Genomic DNA, 21,364 nt, shown 5'->3' on the forward strand with positions numbered 1-21,364 from the left:
TAAAACATCTTCGCGCTGTTGCTCCTCAACCTCAGGGTTCGGAGTCCCGCTACCATCTACGATAATGAACTACGCTTCTATCACGATATTTATAAGGGTTCCCATAAGGGTTTTAACTGTCAGTACTACGTTAGGTAGCCCGACTATGAACTTGGCAAGAGTTCTTATCATCCTACTGAACTTATTATCCTAACGTCACATCATCTCTGAGGTTTATAACGCTTAGCTCTGATACCATTTCTGTAACACCCCCAAATCCGGGGTCGGGGATCCGGGTTGTCACGAGTTCCATTTCCTTTAATAACACCCAATCTTAATAAACAATCAACTACTCTGTACTGTGACCCCACAATAAACACACACACCACAAGTTATAGTCTCAGAGATGAATATCCAAAAGTAATCACAAGTCATTTTATTCCACAATTATCTGCCAATACACACCTTAAAAGGGTTTCTGAATAATTTACATTTCTTTGCCATTATTACAATTCATAAATATACATAAATCTGGTACATCAAAAGTTGAAGCCTAGCCTATTGGTAGTTCTTACCTCAGCTACAGTGACATCAACACCTATAGGAAACTGTGGAACGTTTCCTATCTGCTCGCGAATTGGGAGCTTGGTCCTGTTCATCTTTTCTATTTGTTGTTGTGTAATGAAAGAAGAAAGCAAGGGTGAGCTGCAAGCCCACCAAAATAATATGTATAATGATTTACAATATATGAGCCTTCTCATAGTACTCATGAAAGTCTTGGTCAAGAAGAAATGAACCAAGTTTGATATCTTAACGTGACGAAGTCGCAAAATATTCAGTATATATACTTATATACTTTTCAAAATCTTTGAAATCCTCTGCCATGTATAATATACATAGAGTTCCAGTTTATAACTGTATAAAAATATCGTTGCAAGGTGATCTTATATATCTAACCTTGTCTCAACGTTTTCCTGAAAATCTTAGTCATGCATAAGATAATCATTAACCAGATATAAGTTGAAAAGATGAAGTTACAAGATACCCCAATATACTTATATCTTTTCCAAATACTACTTGAACTACCACCGTTCAAGTTATAATTAGTTTCAAAAGTTCATCCCATAGATGAGACTACAAGATAATACTTGAATTGATTCAATCTTTGAAATATTATTGAATGAAATGAAGTTACGAGATACTTCATTAAGTCCCGATATATATAGACACCTATATATATCTCTCATACATTTCCTGAAAACCTCTGTCATGTAAAGTATGAACAGAGTTGCAATATCCAATAAATTTGGAAAGAAAAGAAATTTTGGCATAAACCTGATATCTTGCTGATCAGGCAAAGATACCAATAAGTAACCTTTTCTACTAGTAGATGGATGAATCCCCCACCGGTCATCACCCTGGCCACATAAGGACCTTGTGCTGGACCGCCATCCAGCCTCTTACGCGTTGATGGACTGCCACCCAGCCACTTACACTTTGATAGACCGTACCCCGGCCTGTCGCTTATGCCGACTCAATTAGAGGGACTTACTTCCCGAACGTTGGGCAAGTAATCAAATTGTTTTCTCAAAACAGCAACCACGTTGCGAATGTAAAATACACCACAGAGCCGGATCCACCAGGTTTCGAACGAGTATTTAAATCCCCTTCGAAAGGAGGATCTTAAATATAAAAAAATGAGTTTTGGGATCCGCCCTAACTTTTAGAAATCATTTTGAAGACTTGAAAACATTTTTAAGAATGTTTGGAGTACTACTGATTTATTAAAATAAATCATTCCCGATATATTAGAAATATCTGAATATTATTATTTAAATAATATTCTCATAAAGATAATCCTTATAAAAATAATCGAAGTAGAAGTTTTAAAACTCATACTTGAAATGAATATTAAATAACCAAAGATATACTTATACGAAAGTACTATCTTTATTTGAATAATCGAAAATAAGTTTGATTATCGAAACATTATTCTTTAATAAAATAAAGAATATTATTAAATAATAAGCGGAGTCATAATACCTCGAATGAATATTATAATTAATATTCATTAAATAAAATAAACGGAGTCATACATCCTCAAATGAATATTCAAATAATATTCATTAAATAATATAACTGAGTCATAAGCCCTCGAATGAATATTATAAATAATATTCATTAAATAAAATAAAGTTAAAATTATCGAATAAACCTTATTCGATTAATAGTTTTGAAAACTATAACCATATATATATGAAAATATATATATTATACTCGGGAACATCGACTCCCGGTTTAGAAATATGTTCACCTTTGGGTCCCTTATACTAAGGGTAAACTCAAATACCGCTTATCTCTAGCATAGGTATTATGCAACTATAAGCATTTGAACCAACAGATATATAAATCAAGAATATGAAACAGGCATGCATATATACCATATCACATGCTACAATATATCGCAAGAATTTGCTAATAACAAATACGCATTTATCGCAAGATCATGCATATACACATATACATCATAACAACAGTTATACGGGTAGAAAACTTGCCTGAGTGCTCCCGGATAGACTTAAGCTTAGAGTGGGTCCGATAACCTATGAACAACAACATAAGTCGGAATTAAACCCCGGTCGCTTAAGAAACTAGACTTTAACCATTTAGAGTCCTAACGTTCGCTTTCGCGCTTAACGATTTACTTAAGTCGCTCGAGTACCCTCGGCTCCACCATTTTCAATAAATTAACCATTAAGGGTTTTAAGGAGATTCTTTCGCGAGTACCTTACCAACTGCCTAATACACTTTAAATAATTGTTTCATACCCCAATTAGTCATTTAAGTCCTTAACCAAGGTTTCAACGTAAGGCGAGGGGTAATGGTTCGGTCGCGAAACGCCGTTACTTAAAATGGTCATTTCTCCTAAACCGTACATCGGATTCAAGCGTACCACATATCAAAACGAAGCTCGTAACATGAACTATCTAAAAATGGCAATGGTCAAAACCTAAAAGTGATTTCACGGGTCTTGAAGTTAGGAACAAAAACAGTCTAAGGAAAATTGGGCATTACAACGGCTATAACTTAGCGATTCCCAAAATTTTATCAAATCCATTCAACACCAAACCACCATCAATCAATCCCAATACAACCATATGACAATATCACTCATCCACCACTTTAAACCATTTAAACAAAGCCCAAATCATACCATGAACCATCAAGAACAACTAGTGCTACTCTTAACTCCCAAAATCAACAAAAGCACTTAACAACTAAGATCGCAACATGACAAAACAACTACTACACTTAATCTATCATTCCATCATCATAATCATTAATATCAAACAATCTTAATACTAAGATCATGAAGAGTTATACCTTTCTTGAAGTTTTTAATCAATGAAAGATCCTTGGAATGTCCATGGAAGCCTTAATATATGCTTAAGCTACCTTGACCTTGCAAATAAAATCAAGAATCAAAAATTTGTTCTTGAAAGTTACTATTCACCATAAACTAAAATGATTTGTTTGAGATAGAAAACCTTTGATTTAAGCACTCAAACTACTTGCTCTTCTTAGTTATGAAATATAGGATCCAAAGAAACAAACCTTATAATTTTCCATGGAGTATAGCTTGTGTTTTGAATTTCTAATTCACCATTTTGGTGAAAAATTCAAAATGAAGAAGATGAAAAGGGGGGGAGAGAAGCTTGCTTTGTTTTATTGATCTTTGTGCATAAAAGGCTTGGTTGATATCCTTTTGTTTTGTTAATTACCTTTTAACCATGGTAAAATTTGTGTGGCTTGAAATCAACCAACAATACCTTCCCTTTGGTCATGCTTATGTCATCCTCCTATGTCATCTTCCCACACTTGTCATCTTCTTGTTGGTGTGGTGACATCATCATCACTAACCTCTTTGATTAGCTCTTAATTACTTGGCTAATGACCGCTGATCTGTTATACGATTCGCTTAACTTTCATTCTCGTTTATCGTTTGAGGGATCATACCCGGGATCTTATTACTTGGGTTTCCTTAACCTTTCTCAATACATCATATTACTTTTATGATCCTCTCTTATAATCCTTGAATTTAAATCCTTTTTATCCTGTTACCTTATACTCAATTCTTTCGGTATCTGGTGGATTTTCGGGAAAAATCAAAGTGTTCGAATTTGGATTCTGACGATCTTTACATACACTTATATACCATATAGAGTACTAATAAGATCTCAGAATATCAATAAAAGAACCCCTACATAGTGTGGCATGAAAAGTTTTCTCATTCAGCATAATCAGCAAAATCACTATTCATAAGGGTTATAAAAAGTCCAAAATTTTTGGGGTTATTACATCCCATATGGAAGGTGAGGATGACTATGTTTCTGGAAGCTACAAATCCAGAATATCTTGATAGAATCAAGGAAGGGCCTCACAAACCAACAAAGCTCGCTGTTGCAGTTGCAGGTGAAGCAACAAAGTCTGTACCAAAGGAGAAGAGTGATTATACTGCTGAATATATCGCTTTAATTGCTAAGGATGCTAAGGTACGACACTTACTGCATAGTGCCATTGATAATGTAATGTCAAACAGGGTAATAAACTGCAAGACTGTAAAGGAGATATGGGATGCCTTGGAAACAAGATGTCAGGGAACTGATACAATTAAGAAGAACAGGAAGACAATACTCACTCAAAAGTATGAACACTTTAACTCAAAGCCAAATGAGTCATTGACTGATTTATATGACAGATTTGTCAAACTCTTGAATGATTTGTCACTGGTTGATAAGGAGCATGATCTTGAAGATTCAAACCTTAAATTCCTGTTGGCTCTTCTTGAAGGCAACAACAATAAGAGACAACTATAATCTTGATGAAACAACTCTTGATGAAATTTATGGGATGCTCAAGACTCATAAACTTGAGATGGAACAAAGAAGAAAGAGGAAAGGAGGAAAGTCAAGGACAGTTGCTCTTAAGGCTGAAGAAGAATCCCCCAAGGCAGCCACCTCAAGGAAAGGCAAGGGTAAAGCGCTCTTCACAAAGTCTGATACTGAGTCATCAAGTTCTGATAGTGATGATGACTCAGAATCTGAAAGCTTGCCTGAGACGGATGCTGATGAAGAGATGATGAAGCTGTGTGCCCTTATGGTGAAAGGAATCACAAAGATTGCATATAGGAAGTTCAGGAAGGGAAAGAAGTCTTCCAGGAAAGGTGCAAGTTCTGATAAGAAGAATTTCAGAAAATCTGAGGGCAAAGGAGGAAAGTCTGACAGAGGAGATTATACAAATGTCAAATGCTACAACTGTGGTGAGAAAGGCCACATATCTCCTGATTGCAAGAAAGTGAAGAGTGACAAAGGCAAGGCTCTTGTCACAAAGAACAAAAGCTGGATAGACACCTCAGATTCTGAAAGTGAGGAGAATTATGCCTTGATGGCAAATGCTGATATGGCAAGTGCTGAAAGCAGTTCTGAAGCTGCTGAGTTAAAGGTACCTCAAACTACTTATGCCTTTCATACTGATGATATTAATGAGTTGAGAAGATATCTTAAAACCATGTTCATTAGCTATAGAGATCAAACTTTAACATATGAAAGATTAACTTCTGAAAATCTTGCTTGTAAAAAGAGGAATGATTATTTAGAAAAAGAGTTAGTCATGTTCCATCAAACTCAGAAAGATAGAGATGATGCTCTCTATGTTAGGGATAAATTACTTAAAATGAATGAATCTCTAAAAACTGAGTTAGAAAAGGAAAGAGAGATTATCAGGACTTGGACTAACTCTGGAAGAACAACTCAGAATTTGTTATGTAGTGAAAACTGGAAAAAGGGCTTAGGTTATGGAGATGATAAGAATGATAAAGGAACTGTAGATATTAAGCCTATAGTTGTTAAAAAAAGCCAAAGTTAAAACCTGTTAAGTTTGTAGCTGTAAAGTCTGATACTGAAAAATCAGAAGTTAAAGAGGAATTAACTTCTGACAAACTAAAACAGGAAAAGACAACTGAAGTAAACATAGGCTTAATGACAAAGAAGCAGCTTAAGCATAAGCTGAAAGAAGTTAAGGATGCAAACAAGGTAAAATCACCTAGGAAAAATAGGAATGGAAAGCAAGGTGTGAATAAAAGCAATGATTATAAGCCTGTTCCTGATGCTCCTAGAAAAACATGTCATAACTGTGGAAGTTCTAACCATCTGGCTTCTTTTTGCAGGAGGAATAAGAACATAAACTCCTTACCTTCAAAGTCAGGAGTTAAGAGTCAGTCTGTTAGATATAAGCCACAAAATCCTTATTTTCATTGTGGTAGTTTATGGCATTCCATTAATACTTGTAAGGAATATCATAGTTTGTACTATGATTATTATCAAATAAAACCTTCTTTAAAGAAAGTTACCATTGTTCCTTCTAGTGTAAGTTCTGATTCAAAGTCTGATAGTGTAAATTCTGATAAGAAAAATGTTAACATAAACTCTGATGCTAAATCCGCTGCAAATGTTAACAAACTTAATAAGGCCAAAGGATCCAAGCAAGTCTGGGTCCTTAAAACTAATCATTAGTGGTGTTTGTGATTGCAGGGTAACAGGAAAAATATCCTAGTTCTGGACAGTGGATGTTCAGGACATATGACTGGAAATAAAGCCCTGCTATCAGACTTTGTGGAGAAGGCTGGCCCAAGTATTTCTTATGGAGATGGCAACATTGGAAAAACATTGGGATATGGCAATATCAATCTTGGGAATGTCATCATTAAAGAAGTAGCTATGGTCTCAGGACTTAAACACAATCTGCTGAGTGTTAGTCAAATCTGTGACAGAGGTTATCATGTGGATTTCTTTGAAGAACACTGTGAAGTTATTAGTAAATCTACAGGCAAAGCTGTTCTGAAAGGATACAGGCGTGGTAACAATTATGAAGCCAAGCTTTCAACAAGTACTGATGGTTCTGTAGTCTGTCTGATTAGTAGAGCATCAATTGAAGAAAGCTGGAACTGGCACAAGAAACTCTCTCATTTAAATTTCAACAATATAAATGAATTAGTCAAGAAAGCTCTTGTGAGAGGACTTCCAAAGTTAGTATTTGCTCCTGATGGCCTTTGTGATTATTGTCAGAAGGCTAAACAAAGGAAATCCTCATTCAAGAGCAAGACTGAATCATCAATTCTTGAGCCTTATCACCTACTACATGTTGATCTATTTGGTCCAGTAAATGTCATGTCTATTGCAAAGAAGAAATATGCTATGGTCATAGTGGATGAGTTCACCAGATACACATGGGTGTATTTCTTGCACACAAAAAGTGAAACTGCATCTCTCTTGATTGATCATGTCAAGCAACTGGATAAATTGGTCAAAGATTCAGTGAAGATAATAAGAAGTGATAATGGTACTGAGTTCAAGAATTTGATAATGGAAGAGTTCTGCAAAGACCATGGAATCAAGCAGGAATTCTCTGCTCCTGGAACTCCACAGAAAAATAGAGTTGAAAGAAAGAATAGAACTCTCATTGAAGCTGCACGTACAATGCTTGATGAAACAAAGCTTCCAACCTATTTCTGGGCTGAAGCTGTGCAGACTGCTTGTTTTACTTAGAATGCAACACTCATTAACAAGTAAGGAAAGACACCATGTGAGATGGTGAAGAAAAAGAAGCCAAATCCGAAGTATTTTCATGTATTTGGATGCAAATGTTTTGTTCTTAAGACTCTTCCTGAACAGCTATCCAAATTTGATCTAAAAGCTGATGAAGGAATCTTTGTTGGATACCCACTTTCCACAAAAGCCTGTTTCATCAACTTTGGAGTAAGCAACCTTAGTATCAAATAAACCTTCCTCAATATTTTTATCCAATACAACTTCAATGTACTCGGACATCTATGTACCCAAATCCTTGCTTACCTTGTCACTCTTGATATTAACCTTAAACTCCACCTCCATCTTTTTTATAGTACCTTTTGTTAGGGCGAAAACACGCGCTAAAATTACATGTAAATATACATGTTCGCAAGTTGTATAAGATATAGATCAGATTCGTTCCCACAGAGACTCTTTTTAGTCAACTTAATATTATGTACCTATGTAACAATGGTATAACTATCTCTCAATGCTAAGACAATAACAATTTGACATGTTTATAACTAAGATTAAACTAACATGCAATTAACTAGCTATTTCATCAACTTTGGAGTAAGCAACCTTAGTATCAAACAAACCTTCCTCAATATTTGTATCCAATACAACTTCAATGTACTCGAACATCTATGTACCCAAAACCTTGCTTACCTCATCACTCTTGTTATTAACCTTAAAATCCACCTCCATCTTTTTTATAGTAGCTTTTGTTAGGGCGAAAACACGTGCTAAAATTACACGCAAGTATACGCGTTCGCAAGTAGTATAAGATATAAATCAGATTCGTTCCCACAAAGACTCTTTTTAGTTAACTTAAGATTATGGACCTATTCAACAATGGTATGGCTATCGCTCAATGCTAAGACAATAACAATTTGAGATGTTTATAACTAAGATTAAACTAACATGCAATTAACTAAGAATAAAAGTGATTGAATTAACTATATGAAATAAACATGAGATTCTAACTTCAATAAATACTTCATTCAAAGTCATTGTTCTTAACCTTAGCATGCAATGGTGATGACAACTAATCAGATAACACGAAACTGGTAAAAGCCAACTTTTGGTGTACGAATACCCTACTACCAGACATCCACAAAAGAGATAAAAGCTGAATAGACACCAATTATATTGAGACCCTATATATCTATAAAATTTGATAACATAAAGGTTTAATGAACAAGTTATCTATCGTGATTACATATGGCAAGTAAGATGGTTAAAAATACCTACAAATCATGCATAACAGTTATACATGAACCTATGCTAGCATGGCAAGTTCTAAATCTCTATATTCACTGTCGCTTCAATAGAGGTTAACACGTGTTAGGGCTAAAACACGCGCTAATATTAACGCAAGTATACGCGATCACAAGTAATATAGAATAAATTCTAGTTCGTTCCCACAGGAATAGGTTTAGGTTAATTTCAATCAATGTATTTATACAACACTAGTATGGTTATTATCCAATGCTAAGATGAGTAACAATTTGTGGTTGTTTATACTAAGATTAACTAAGAGATTATACTAAAGAATATAGACTAAGAGATTAAAGAGAATTGATTAATATATGAAAAAAATATGGGATTCTAACTTCATTAAATAATTCATTCAATAGACTTTTCATTCTTAACCTTAGCATGTAATGGTGATGACACTAATCAGATAACACGAAACTGATAAATGTCAACTTTCATTGTACGAATAATATACTACCAGACATCCACCAAGGAGATAGAAGCTGAATAGACACCAATTATATTGAGACCCTATATGTCTATAGAATTTGAAAACATAATGGTTTAATGCACAAGTTATCCCTCGTGATTACATAGGGCAAGTAAGATGGTTAAAATTACCTACGAATCATGCATAACGAATACTTGAACCCATGCTAGCATGGCAAGTTCTAAACCCTTAAATTCACTTTCGCTTCATTGAAGATTAACACACTATCTTATAAGTTCGCGATGCTCATAAGATGAATAAGCACAACCAAAACTAGGTTATCATACAATCACCACACACTAAGGCATCGAAACAAATTAACTAAACAAATCCATAAATAAATCTGTTAGAACCCCACGATAACGATTAGCCCATGATCGGACTCATCATCAACGTGGGTTCCAATGAAAGCATGGTATAATAAATATAGTCTTTATACTTAATAAAACCAAGTACGAAACAAGAGTAAAGGTTCACGAATAAGAAAACTAGCATCCAAAGTTACAACTTAGAACAAAGAATCACAAGATTAAACTAGATCTTCTTCGCCTTGGTTGATTTTGTACTCTACGGTCTTCTTACGCCTTCTCCTTAAGCTCTGGTACATCTCCTCATAAAAATGAGCATAAGTTATGTTTATATAGCAGCCCACGCAAAGTAGAAGTCTTCTGGATCAAAATTCCATGAGAAACAGGATTTTCCGAATTCGACCTGGCGCGGGCGCGCGCTATCACAGCGCGGGCGCTGCATCTGTGGACTCTTGGCCATATCTATTTTTTATTGCTTTTATAAAATCTCATGTTCTAGAACGCCGTATCTCTGGAAAAAATGCAGACTTCTTCTTTTTTTGCCGATTTGAGCTCGTCTTTTCACGAGCTTTTATTCTAGATACCATCCTAACACCAAATTAGCACTAAAACCATGTTAATTCACCTGGTTACCTGGTAAATGCCTGAAATGCAAAAACACTACAAAAACACGTTAAAAACACTAACAACTTGAGTGCAAAACATCAATCCAAAGCTTTATGGAGCGTAATAAAGTGTCATAAATGCCACTCAATATACCCCCAAACTTGAATCAATGCTTGTTCTCAAGCATAAACAGACTCAAAGAACAAGAAATAAAAATGCATGAATGCAAACTATATGAATGCAATGATCCCTATAGAATAACTAAACCAGTCAACAACCAACATCTCAACAAATACAGTTATTCGCACAAAGATCATTCAAACCCCACAAACCAACTTACAGGCCGGAAACGTACGTGTGTGCAACTGCTTACAGATATACTATCGCAACTAGATCAATAATCATGACTCACTACTCATCAAAGCAATCACAAGGTTATAAATAGAATACAAGTTAGACTCAAAATAACTTATAACACTTCAATTCTTATATCGGAGGTTTACATGGATTCACGCTTGTATTCACAACACAAAATAACACAAATATGCTTATTTGACCGTGCAATGAGTGAGGTCCACAAAAGACTTATACAATAATACCCATGTAGCGAGCGTTAGGTTAGTGGATCCCAGACTATAAAAAGCCTTAGGTCACTAGGCACAAAGTCCCCTAAGAACTTAATAACTCGAGTATCAAAGAGCCCACACGTAATCAATTATGCATAAACACATTTTTTTATTCTTTTTTTCCTTTTTTTCTCTTTTTTTCACAAATTTCTGAACGAGTGCATTTCGCTCCATCTCGTTCAACCCTAGACTACTCATATAAAATGAGCTGTCTACTAGCCATTTGACACCTAGCCACAACAACTAGCAATGAAATCCAATTTTCTCCAATTTTTAAATATCCATGTTAATTTATTATTAAGAGAATATCCTAAATTCTAAATATAAACAAGCGATTAAACCTCGATAAACAAATAAACCATGACCATGATCTAGCCCTCAAGCAACCTATAAGACTTAGTGAAATACAATTGTCTCTAGTATGCAAATCAACTCGATAAGACTTAACATCACTAAATATGACATCATTATACTAGCATCAATATCACCAATCAATCGGCAAAATCATCTACGGGATCATGTTATTATGTAAATGCATGAAACTATATGAACAAACTATCATAAAAACTACAAAAAAATAATAAAAACAAAAAACTACTACACTTGGAAAACATGCAACTATATGAACTAAATTAGCATGAATAAGCAAACTACATGCTTGGGTTGCCTCCCAAGAAATCCTTAACTACTACCCCCAAACTTAAAATATTCACTGTCCTCAGTGAAGGTAATAGCAAGGAATCATGCATACCTAATTAGAACCAGGTTCATCACCCTCAACGGGTGGAGTGTCAGGAGTGTCTGGAGGTGGATACACCGAGTCCTCACCGAATATTGGCCACTGGATGTTAACTCATGTGCTCTGAAAGCAGTCCTCAACGCCTAGGTGAGGTCATGTGCAAACCTGTTTTAGATGTCATGCATCGCATTCATCCTCCTAGCTAGATGCCTATACTGCATCGTACTCAAACCAGCACTGCCATGTGCTTCCTCCTCATGCTGCTGCTGCTGTGATCCCGAAGGACCAGCCTCCTCTCCCAACTGAGCTCTCCATGCTGCTCGACGAGCCTGCGAAGATTCACCAGCATAAGTTTGATCCGCTGGCCTTCTACCTGGATGATGGTCATAAGAATAACCAAGCCCCTTAGGATCGGGCTTCCCACCATACCACTCTGTCATGTTCAAAAACATTGAACTATTAATCGGAGCACTAGGGAGCTGCAACTGCTCATGTGCGGGCCAACGAACACCAACCGCCACGCACAACTTTGTCATAATGGGCGCATAGGGTATCGAACCCGTAGTACTCCCTCGCAAGAACCTCAGAATACCCTGATGGATCACCATCCCAAGATCCACATAATCCCCCTGTAGAATACCCCACAACAACCGTGCATGCTCCACAGTAATCTCATGCACATGAGAAGATAGCGTGATATTAGCATAAATAAAAGAATTTCATGCACGTGCAAACCTGTTCATGCACGAAGCAGAAAAAGTGGTATACTCATTCGTGCCCTTCTTGAACTTCCAATGCGTCTCAGGCACGCACAGGGTATCAACAATCAAATCCAGGTTAAACTCCTCCAGAGTCTTCTCGTTCCAGTTCTCCTGCTCCTCCTTCTTCTCTGGCTGCTCAATCACCCTTCGAATCGCCTCAGCATTGTAGTCCACCGTCATCCCCCTCACCACAGTGAACCCGTTCTTATCCGCCTTAACATTAGCATAAAACTCATGCACCACACTCATGGGCACAGCAGCGGGTGTCCCGCAGAAACCCCCTCCCCCTGCCCATCTCCAAGATCATCTCCAATAATTTACTATCTTTCCCCGATGGAAGAAAACCACGCTCCTTGGCTATAGGCTTTGAAAGAAGCCTCACATACTCCGCCTCAGCCTCAGGAGTCAAAAGTTTAGGCCTCATACCATCTGCACTCGAAGAATCGATGGTGTTTTTGCTTACTTGAGTTCGCTGTCTTTTTGGTGCCATTGAGATTGAGAGAGTTTGAGAGAATAGAAGTTTGTAAGAGAGATTGTGTGTTTGAGAGTTTTGAGAAGTGATGGAGAAGTTTGTGTATAAGTGTATGTATATATAGGAGATTGGGAGGGAATTAGTTATGGAAAAGGAGTGGGAATTGATTATGGGAATAATGGGAATAATGGATTTGATTTGGAGAGGGAAATTTGGGATGTGGAAGAGTAAAAATCGGGTAGGAATTGATTTTGTATTAAAAACCCCAATTTTTTCTTCAAAAACTGACTTAGATATTTATCTGAATCAGGGACTCGGCACGTGCGCGCTCAGTTACTGCCATTTCAGCGTGACCGCACACTAGATCAGCGCGGGCGCGCCCAGTTTCTGGAATTTCAGCGCGGCGCGCCGTGCTACTGAAGTTGGCCCTGGATTGTTTTTGTTTTTTTTGTTTTTTTTTGTGTTTTTCTATTTTCTTTCTCCTTCCTCTATCTACTAATGTACAACATACTTGTGTTGCCTCCCAAGAAGCGCTTGGTTGATGTCGTTAGCTTGACATATAATCTCGAGATCAATTAGACAATAAAACAGCACTAACTACCTCACGGTTTGCCGTATCCCCATAGTAATGCTTCAACCTCTGACCATTTACCTTAAATGCTCGGCCTGGATAATTCTCAAAAATCTCCACAGCTCCATGCGGAAACACAGTTTTGATTATGAAGGGCCCTAACCATCTCGACTTCAATTTTCCAGGGAAAAGACGGAGACGAGAGTTAAACAATAGAACTTGTTATCCAGCCACAAATGACTTGAGCACTAGACCCCTATCGTGCCACCTCTTGACCTTCTCCTTGTACATTTTGTTGTTTTCATACGCTTGAAGCCGAAATTCATCGAGTTCATTCAATTGAAGCATTCTCTTCTTATCAGCTGCATCCAAATCAAGGTTCAACTTTTTCAAAGCCCAATACGCTTTATGCTTGAGCTCCACAGGCAAATGACACCCCTTACCCTAAACCAACTGAAATGGCGACATTCCCAATGGAGTCTTGTATGTTGTTCTATGCGCCCAAACAACTTCATCGAGCTTCAAAGAACAGTCCTTCCTTGATGGACACATTACTTTATCTAAGATACACTTGATCTCCCTGTTAGACACCTCTACTTGACCATTAGTCTGAGGATGGTAGGTTATTGCAATGCGATGATTCACATTATACCTTTGCATCATGGCAGTGAATTTGCGATTGCAAAAATGTGATCCCTCATCATTGATTATGATTCTTGGAGTCCCAAATCTTGTGAATATCTGCTTATGAAGAAAATTAAGCACCACCTTCGCATCATTTGTCGTCAAAACCTTGACTTCCACCCATTTCGACACATAATCGACCGCCAACAACTATACTGATTATTGCACGATGAGACAAACAACCCCATGAAGTCGATTCCCCAAACATCAAAGACTTCCGCCTCGAGAAGCACAGTAAGAGGCATCTCATCCCTCTTGGACATATTACTCACACGCTGGCATCGATCACACTTCAAAACAAAGTGACGCGCATGCTTAAACAATGTAGGCCAAAAGAATCCCACTTGAAGGACACAATCTGTTATCTTCTCTCCACCGTAGTGTCCTCCATAAATAGTTGAATGACAGTCTTGCAAGATCCCCCCCCCCCCGTTTCGCTGTACGGAATACATCTCCTGATGATTTGGTCAGCTCCTTGCCTAAACAGATATGGTTCATCCCACATGTACCACTTCACTTCATGAAAAAACTTCTTCCTTTGAGCGTACGACAATTCAGGAGGCATAATATTACTCACAAGGTAGTTCACAATGTTTGCAAACCACGGTTCTTCCTCTTGCACTCCAAACAGCTGTTCATCGGGAAAAGACTCATTTATCAATGTCTTATCCAGTGAAGTTGCACTCGGATCTTCCAAACGAGAGAGATGATCAGCGAATTGATTCTCAGTACCTTTTCTGTCCTTGATCTCCAACTCAAATTCCTGAAGCAAAAGAACCCATCTAATCAATCTAGGCTTCGAGTCCTTCTTCGTGATGAGATATCGAATTGTAGCATGATAAGAGAAAACTGTCACTTTCATCCCAAGAAGATAAGATTGAAACTTCTCAAAACCGTAGACAATAGCCAGAAGTTATTTCTCAGTAGTAGATAATTTAGTTGAGCACCATTTAGGGTCTTACTAGCATAGTAGACCACATAAAATATGTTGTTCTTTCTCTGCCCAAGGACTGCTCCAACTTCGTAGTCACTTGCATCGCACATCATCTCAAAAGGTTCATTCCAATCAGGTGTAGTTATGACAGGTGACGTGATTGAACTCTTTTTCAAGAACTCAAAAGCATCTAGGCACTCGTCATCAAACTTGAACGGGACATCCTTCTCCAGAAGATTGCACAAAGGTTTAGAAATTTTTGAGAAGTCCTTGATGAACCGCCTGTAGAAGCCCGCATGACCAAGAAAACTGTGAACTCCCTTAACGTAAATTGATGGAGGAAGATTTTTTATGACGCCCACTTTGGCTTTGTCCACCTCAAGACCCTTACTAGAGACTTTGTGCCCAAGAATAATGCCCTGTCGCACCATAAGGTGTCATTTTTTCCAGTTAAGAACCAAGTTGGTCTCAACATACCTTTTAAGAACGTCGCCAAGATTCTACATGCACTCATCAAATAAATCTCCAAACACAGCGAAGTCATCCATAAACACCTTCACATTCTGACCAATCATGTCAGAGAAGATAGCCATCATATATCTCTGAAATGTGGCAGGTGCCCCACATAAACCACAAGAAACCCTTCTAAAGGAGAAAGTACCAAATGGACAAGTGAAAGTAGTCTTCTCCTGATCTTCTGGAGCAATGCAAATTTGATTATAGCCCGAATAGCCATCTAGAAGACAGTAGTACTCATGTTCAACCAATCTGTCAAGCATCTGATCAATAAACGGCAGAGGGAAGTGATCTTTTCTCGTGGCCTTGTTCAGCTTCCTGTAATCCATACAAAATCTCCACCCCGTGGCTGTTCGAGTAGGAATGAGCTCATTCTTCTCATTAGAAACAACTGTGATACCTCTTTTCTTTAATACACACCGAACTAGGCTCACCCAAGAACTGTCAGAAATGGGATAGATGATCCCTGCATCCAGCCACTTAAGAATTTCCTTCTTCACAACTTCCTTCATGATAGGATTGAGCCTTCTTTATTGCTCAACAGTAGGCTTGCTACCTTCCTCTAGCAGAATTTTATGCATATAATAAGAAGGGATGATTCCCTTAATATCTGCTATCATCCATCCAATTTCCGATTTGAACTCTCTCAGAATTCTTAAGAGTTTTTCCTCATCACTTCCTGAAAGGTCAGATGCAATAATAACAGGCAAAGTAGATGCATCACCTAAACAAGCATACCTTAAGTGTTCAGGTAATGGTTTAAGCTCAAGTGTAGGAGCTTCCTCAATAGATGGCTTAAGGCGCTTAGGAGATTTGTTCAGCTCCTCCATTCCAAGAGATTCAAAAGGTATATCCATCTTCCTCTTCCAGGGAGAAACATTCAGATATTGTAACTGCTCATCACCTTCATCATCTTCACTATCAGAATTCCCCAACAAGGCCTTCTCTAAGGCATTAGACCTTAGCAATTGATCAAGTTCTGAAGTAACCACAGAATCGACCAACCCCACCTTTAAGCACTCCTCATTTTCCGTAAGGAACTTCATAGTATTGAATACATTAAAAGTTACATCATGATCCAGCACTCTCATGGTAAGCTCACCCTTCTGCACATTAATCAAGGTTCGACCAGTCGCCAAGAAAGGTCTTCCCAAGATTATGAGAAGCTTCTTATCCTCCTCGAAATCAAGAATTACAAAATCAGCAGGAAAGGTGAGTTTATCTACCTTGACCAAAACATCCTCAACAATGCCTCGTGGATAAGTAATAGAACGATCGGCCAACTGTAAAGTCATATAAGTAGGCTTTGGATCCGGTAAGTCCAACTTCTTGAAGATTGACTAAGGCATCAGATTGATGCTAGCCCTCAAGTCACATAAGCATTTGTCAAATGACACTTTTCCAATGGTGCAAGGAATAGTGAAGCTTCCAGGATCTTTAAGCTTCGGAGGTTACTTCTGTTGTAGCACAACACTGCATTCCTCCGTGAGAGCGACTGTCTCTAAATCATCGAGCTTCACCTTTTGAGAGAGAATACCTTTCATAAACTTCGCATAATTAGGCATCTGCTCAAGAGCTTCAGTGAAAGGTATGTTGATGTGAAATTTCTTGAACACCTCCAGAAACTTCTCAAACTGCTTATCCATCTTTTTCTTCTACAGCCTCTTAGGGAAGGGAGGTGGATTATAGATCTGTTTCTCCCCTGTATTACCCTCAGGAGGAGTGTGTTCAATAGTAGTCTTCATTATTCTACTTCAGCTTCCTTTTGCGCTTCTTCCTCAAGTACAGCTTTTTCGTCCGAAACTTGAGAGTGTCCGGGATTTATAACCTTCCCAGACCTTAATGTAATTGCCTTTACCTGCTTCTTTGCTTCCCTCTTTCCTGGTACTTCAGTGTCACTAGGAAGTGTATCAGGTTGATGATTTAACAAGCCATTGGCAAATTGCCCAATTTGATTTTCCAAGGTCTTGATAAAAACTGCTTGACTCTTGCACATGAGCCTCAACTCCTCCAATTCAGATTTTTCATTCGACTGTTACAGCTGAAGTTGTTGCCTTGGTGCATATTACGGTTGCTGAAAACCAGGGGGTTGTACTGCTTTATTGGATACTGCTGGTAAGGCTGCTGAACTGCATTCTGAGTGTTACTTCAGCTAAAGTTAGGATGATTATGGTTGTTAGGATGATAGGTGGCTGGTACAGGTTGCTATGACCTCTGAAAGTTGCTCACGAACTGAGTTGATTCACTAGAAATAGCACACTGATCAGTCTCATGGGCACCAGCACAAAGCTCACAGACACTAGTGATATGATTAACTCCATAATTAGACAGAGAATCCACCTTCATCGTTAAAGCCTTAAGTTGAGCAGCTATAGCAGTAGCTGCATCCAACTCCAAAATTCCTGCTACCTAACCCTGAGATAGTCGCTGAGTAGGATTCTGGTATTCATTAGCAGCCATCAGTTCAATTCATTCATAAGCTTCATCATAGCTTTTAGCCTACAAGGCTCCTCCTGATGTTGCATCAAGTATGGGTCTACAAATAGGACCCAAACCATTATTAAAACAGTTAATGATCATCCAGTCAGGCATCCTATGATGAGGACACTTCATAAGCATCTTCTTATATCGATCCCAAGCCTCACATAAAGATTTTCCAGATTGCTGAGCAAATTGAGTAAGTGCATTTCTGATTGCAGCAGTCTTCGCCATAGGAAAGAATTTGGTTAAGATCTTCTGAGCAAGATCCTCTCATTTGTTGATAGACCCTGGTGGTAAAAAATGTAACCAGCACTTAGCTTTATCCCGCAGAGAGAATTGGAAAAGCCTCAACTTAATAGCATCTTCTGAAACTCCATTGAACTTGAAAGTATCGCAGATCTCGATGAAATCTCTGATGTGCATGTTGGGGTTTTCTGTCGGAGAACCCCCAAACTGAACTGAGTTCTGTATCATCTGAATCGTGCTCGACTGGATCTCAAAGGTATTGGCCGAGATGGCTGGTCGAACAATGCTAGACTGAATATCATCGATTTTCTATTGAGAGTAGTCCATCAAAGCCTTTGGATTTGCTTCTGGTTCTTCCATTACAACACGAGCTTCTTCTTCCTTCTCAACTAAGATTTCTTCTTCAACTTTTTCCTCAATTACAACTTCTTCCTCAGCTTGATCCAGTGTCCTCTTACGAGACCGAGAACGCGTATGCATACATGCTCTCTAAAGTACCTGAAACACGACAAGGAATTAAGTAAGTAACAAAGTCCGAGTCACTGAACTTTAACGACCAATGATGACAAACACATAAACTAAAAATTAACACAGATATCCCCGGCAGTGGTGCCAAAAACTTGTTAGGGCTAAAACACGCGTTAATATTCAAGCAAGTATACACGATCACAAGTAATATAGAATAAATTCTAGTTCTTTCCCATAAGGATATGTTTAGTTTAATTTCAATCAATGTATTTATGCAACACTAGTATGGTTATTATCCAATGCTAAGATGAGTAACAATTTGTGGTTATTTGTACTACGATTAACTAAGAGATTATACTAAAGAACATAAACTAAGAGATTAAAGAGAATTGATTAATATATGACACAAATATGGGATTCTAGCTTCATTAAATACTTCATTTAATATCCTTTTCATTCTTAACCTTAGCATGTAATGGTGATGACACTAATCAGATAAAATGAAACTGATAAACACCAACTTTCATTGTACGAATACCATACTACCAGACATCCACCAAGGAGATAGAAGATGAATAGACATCAATTATATTGAGACCCTATATGTCTATAGAATTTGACAACATAATGGTTTAATGCACAAGTTATCCCTCGTAATTATAGAGGTCAAGTAAGATGGTTATAATTACCTACGAATCATGCATAACGAATATATGAACCTATGCTAGCATGTCAAGTTCTAAACCCTTAAATTCACTTTCGCTTCATTAAAGATTAACACACTATCTTATAAGTTCGCGATGCTCATAAGACGAATAAGCACAACCAAAACTAGGTTATCATACAATCACCATACACTAAGGCATCAAAACAAATTAACTAAATAAATCCATAAATAAATCTGTTAGAACCCCACGAAACGATTAGCCCATGATCGGACTCATCATCAACGTGGGTTCCAATGAAAGCATGGTATAATAAACGTAGTATTTATACTTAATAAAACCAATTACAAAACAAGAGTAAAGGTTCACGAATAAGAAAACTAGCATCCAAAATTACAACTTAGAACAAAGAATCACAAGATTAAACTAGATCTTCTTCGCCTTGGTTGATTTTGTGCTCTACGGTCTTCTTACGCCTTCTCCTTAAACTCTGGTATGTCTCCTCATAAAAAACGAGCATAAGTTATGTTTATATAGCAGCCCACGTAAAGTAGAAGTCTTCTGGATCAAAATTTCATAAAAAACAGGATTTTCTGAATTCGATGCCCGCGCTATCACAGCGCGGGCGTGCTGTATCTCTGGACTCCTGGCGCAGCCGCGCGCTATCACAGCACGGGCGCGCCGTCTCTTTGGAAAAAATGCTGACTTCTTCTTTTCTTGCTGATTTGAGCGGGCCTTTTCACGAGCTTTTATTCTAGACACCATCCTAACATCAAATTAAAACTAAAACCATGCTAATTCACCTGGCTACCTTGTAAATGCCTGAAATGCAAAAACACTACAAAAACACGTTAAAAACACTAACTTGAGTGCAAAACATCAATCCAAAGCTTTACGGTGTGTAATAAAGTGTCATAAATGCCACTCAACAACACACTATCTTATAAGTTCGCTACGCACATAAGATGAATAAGCACAACCAATACTAGGATATCAATCAATCACCACACACCAAGATATTGAAACAAATTAACTATAGAAATTCCTAATTAAATCCGTTAGAACCCCACGATAACGATTAGTTCATAATCAAACTCATCGTCACCATGGGTTGCAATGAAAACATGATAATAAACAATATAAGAGTACTAGGGTTCAAAGACAAATCGAAAACAAGCATCAAGTATCGCCTAAATTGAAGAATACGAAAGTCGTCTTCTCCGTAGTTGTCTTGCGCTCTCTAGGTCTTCGTATTGCTCTCCCTTGGCTCCTTGTTGTTATAAACGTCTTTTTATCACTATATATAAGCCCCTAGTGGACCTGGACCCTCAAAATCATTAATTTCTACTAAAATCAGGATTTTGAGGCAAAAAGGGCGGGCGGGCGCGCTGTTTTTTTGGCAGAAAGGTGGGGCGGCCGCGCTGGTTTTGGGGGTGGCCGCGCCTGACTTCTTGACTTTTCTGCAGTTTCTTCTTTTGGTCGTATTTTAAGTTTTGCTCATCAGAATAAGGCGATTCAACTGCCCACGCGAAGCTAACGAGATTGTATTCAACTTGAGAATGGCCTAGGATTCCAATTCTTAGCTATTTTTAGCATATTTCCTTAAAAAGCACCTTTCTTTATTTAACTGATGCCTAAAATGCAAAAACACAAAAAACATATTAAAAATACCAATAACTTGAGTCCAAAATACCAACTTAAGCTTGTAATGAAGCGTTCCAAGAAGATATAAAATCCACATATCACCTTTCCCTTCCTTAATAACTGATAGATCCATATTATTGCATATTATAAAGACCTATTTTATGTTCGTTTTTGTAATTTTATTAATAAATAAATTGTTTTACTTTGTTTTGTAGGAAAATAAATAAAATCAGAATTTGAGTTGGAAAAGGTGCAAATAAGGAACGAGATGGACTATTCTAGAAGTCAA

General features: G+C 37.6%; 1 non-coding gene across 1 annotated transcript; it reads left to right on the forward strand.

Moving 5' to 3' along the window:
- The first annotated feature begins 18,161 nt into the window (after positions 1-18,161).
- LOC141669320 (small nucleolar RNA R71) lies at positions 18,162-18,266 on the forward strand. The gene has a single exon (XR_012553607.1). It is a non-coding gene; the product is annotated as a small nucleolar RNA R71 (small nucleolar RNA).
- The last annotated feature ends 3,098 nt before the right edge of the window (positions 18,267-21,364 follow it).

The sequence above is a fragment of the Apium graveolens genome, chromosome 6 (genome assembly GCF_009905375.1).
Source record: "Apium graveolens cultivar Ventura chromosome 6, ASM990537v1, whole genome shotgun sequence".
Taxonomy (NCBI): Eukaryota; Viridiplantae; Streptophyta; class Magnoliopsida; order Apiales; family Apiaceae; genus Apium; species Apium graveolens.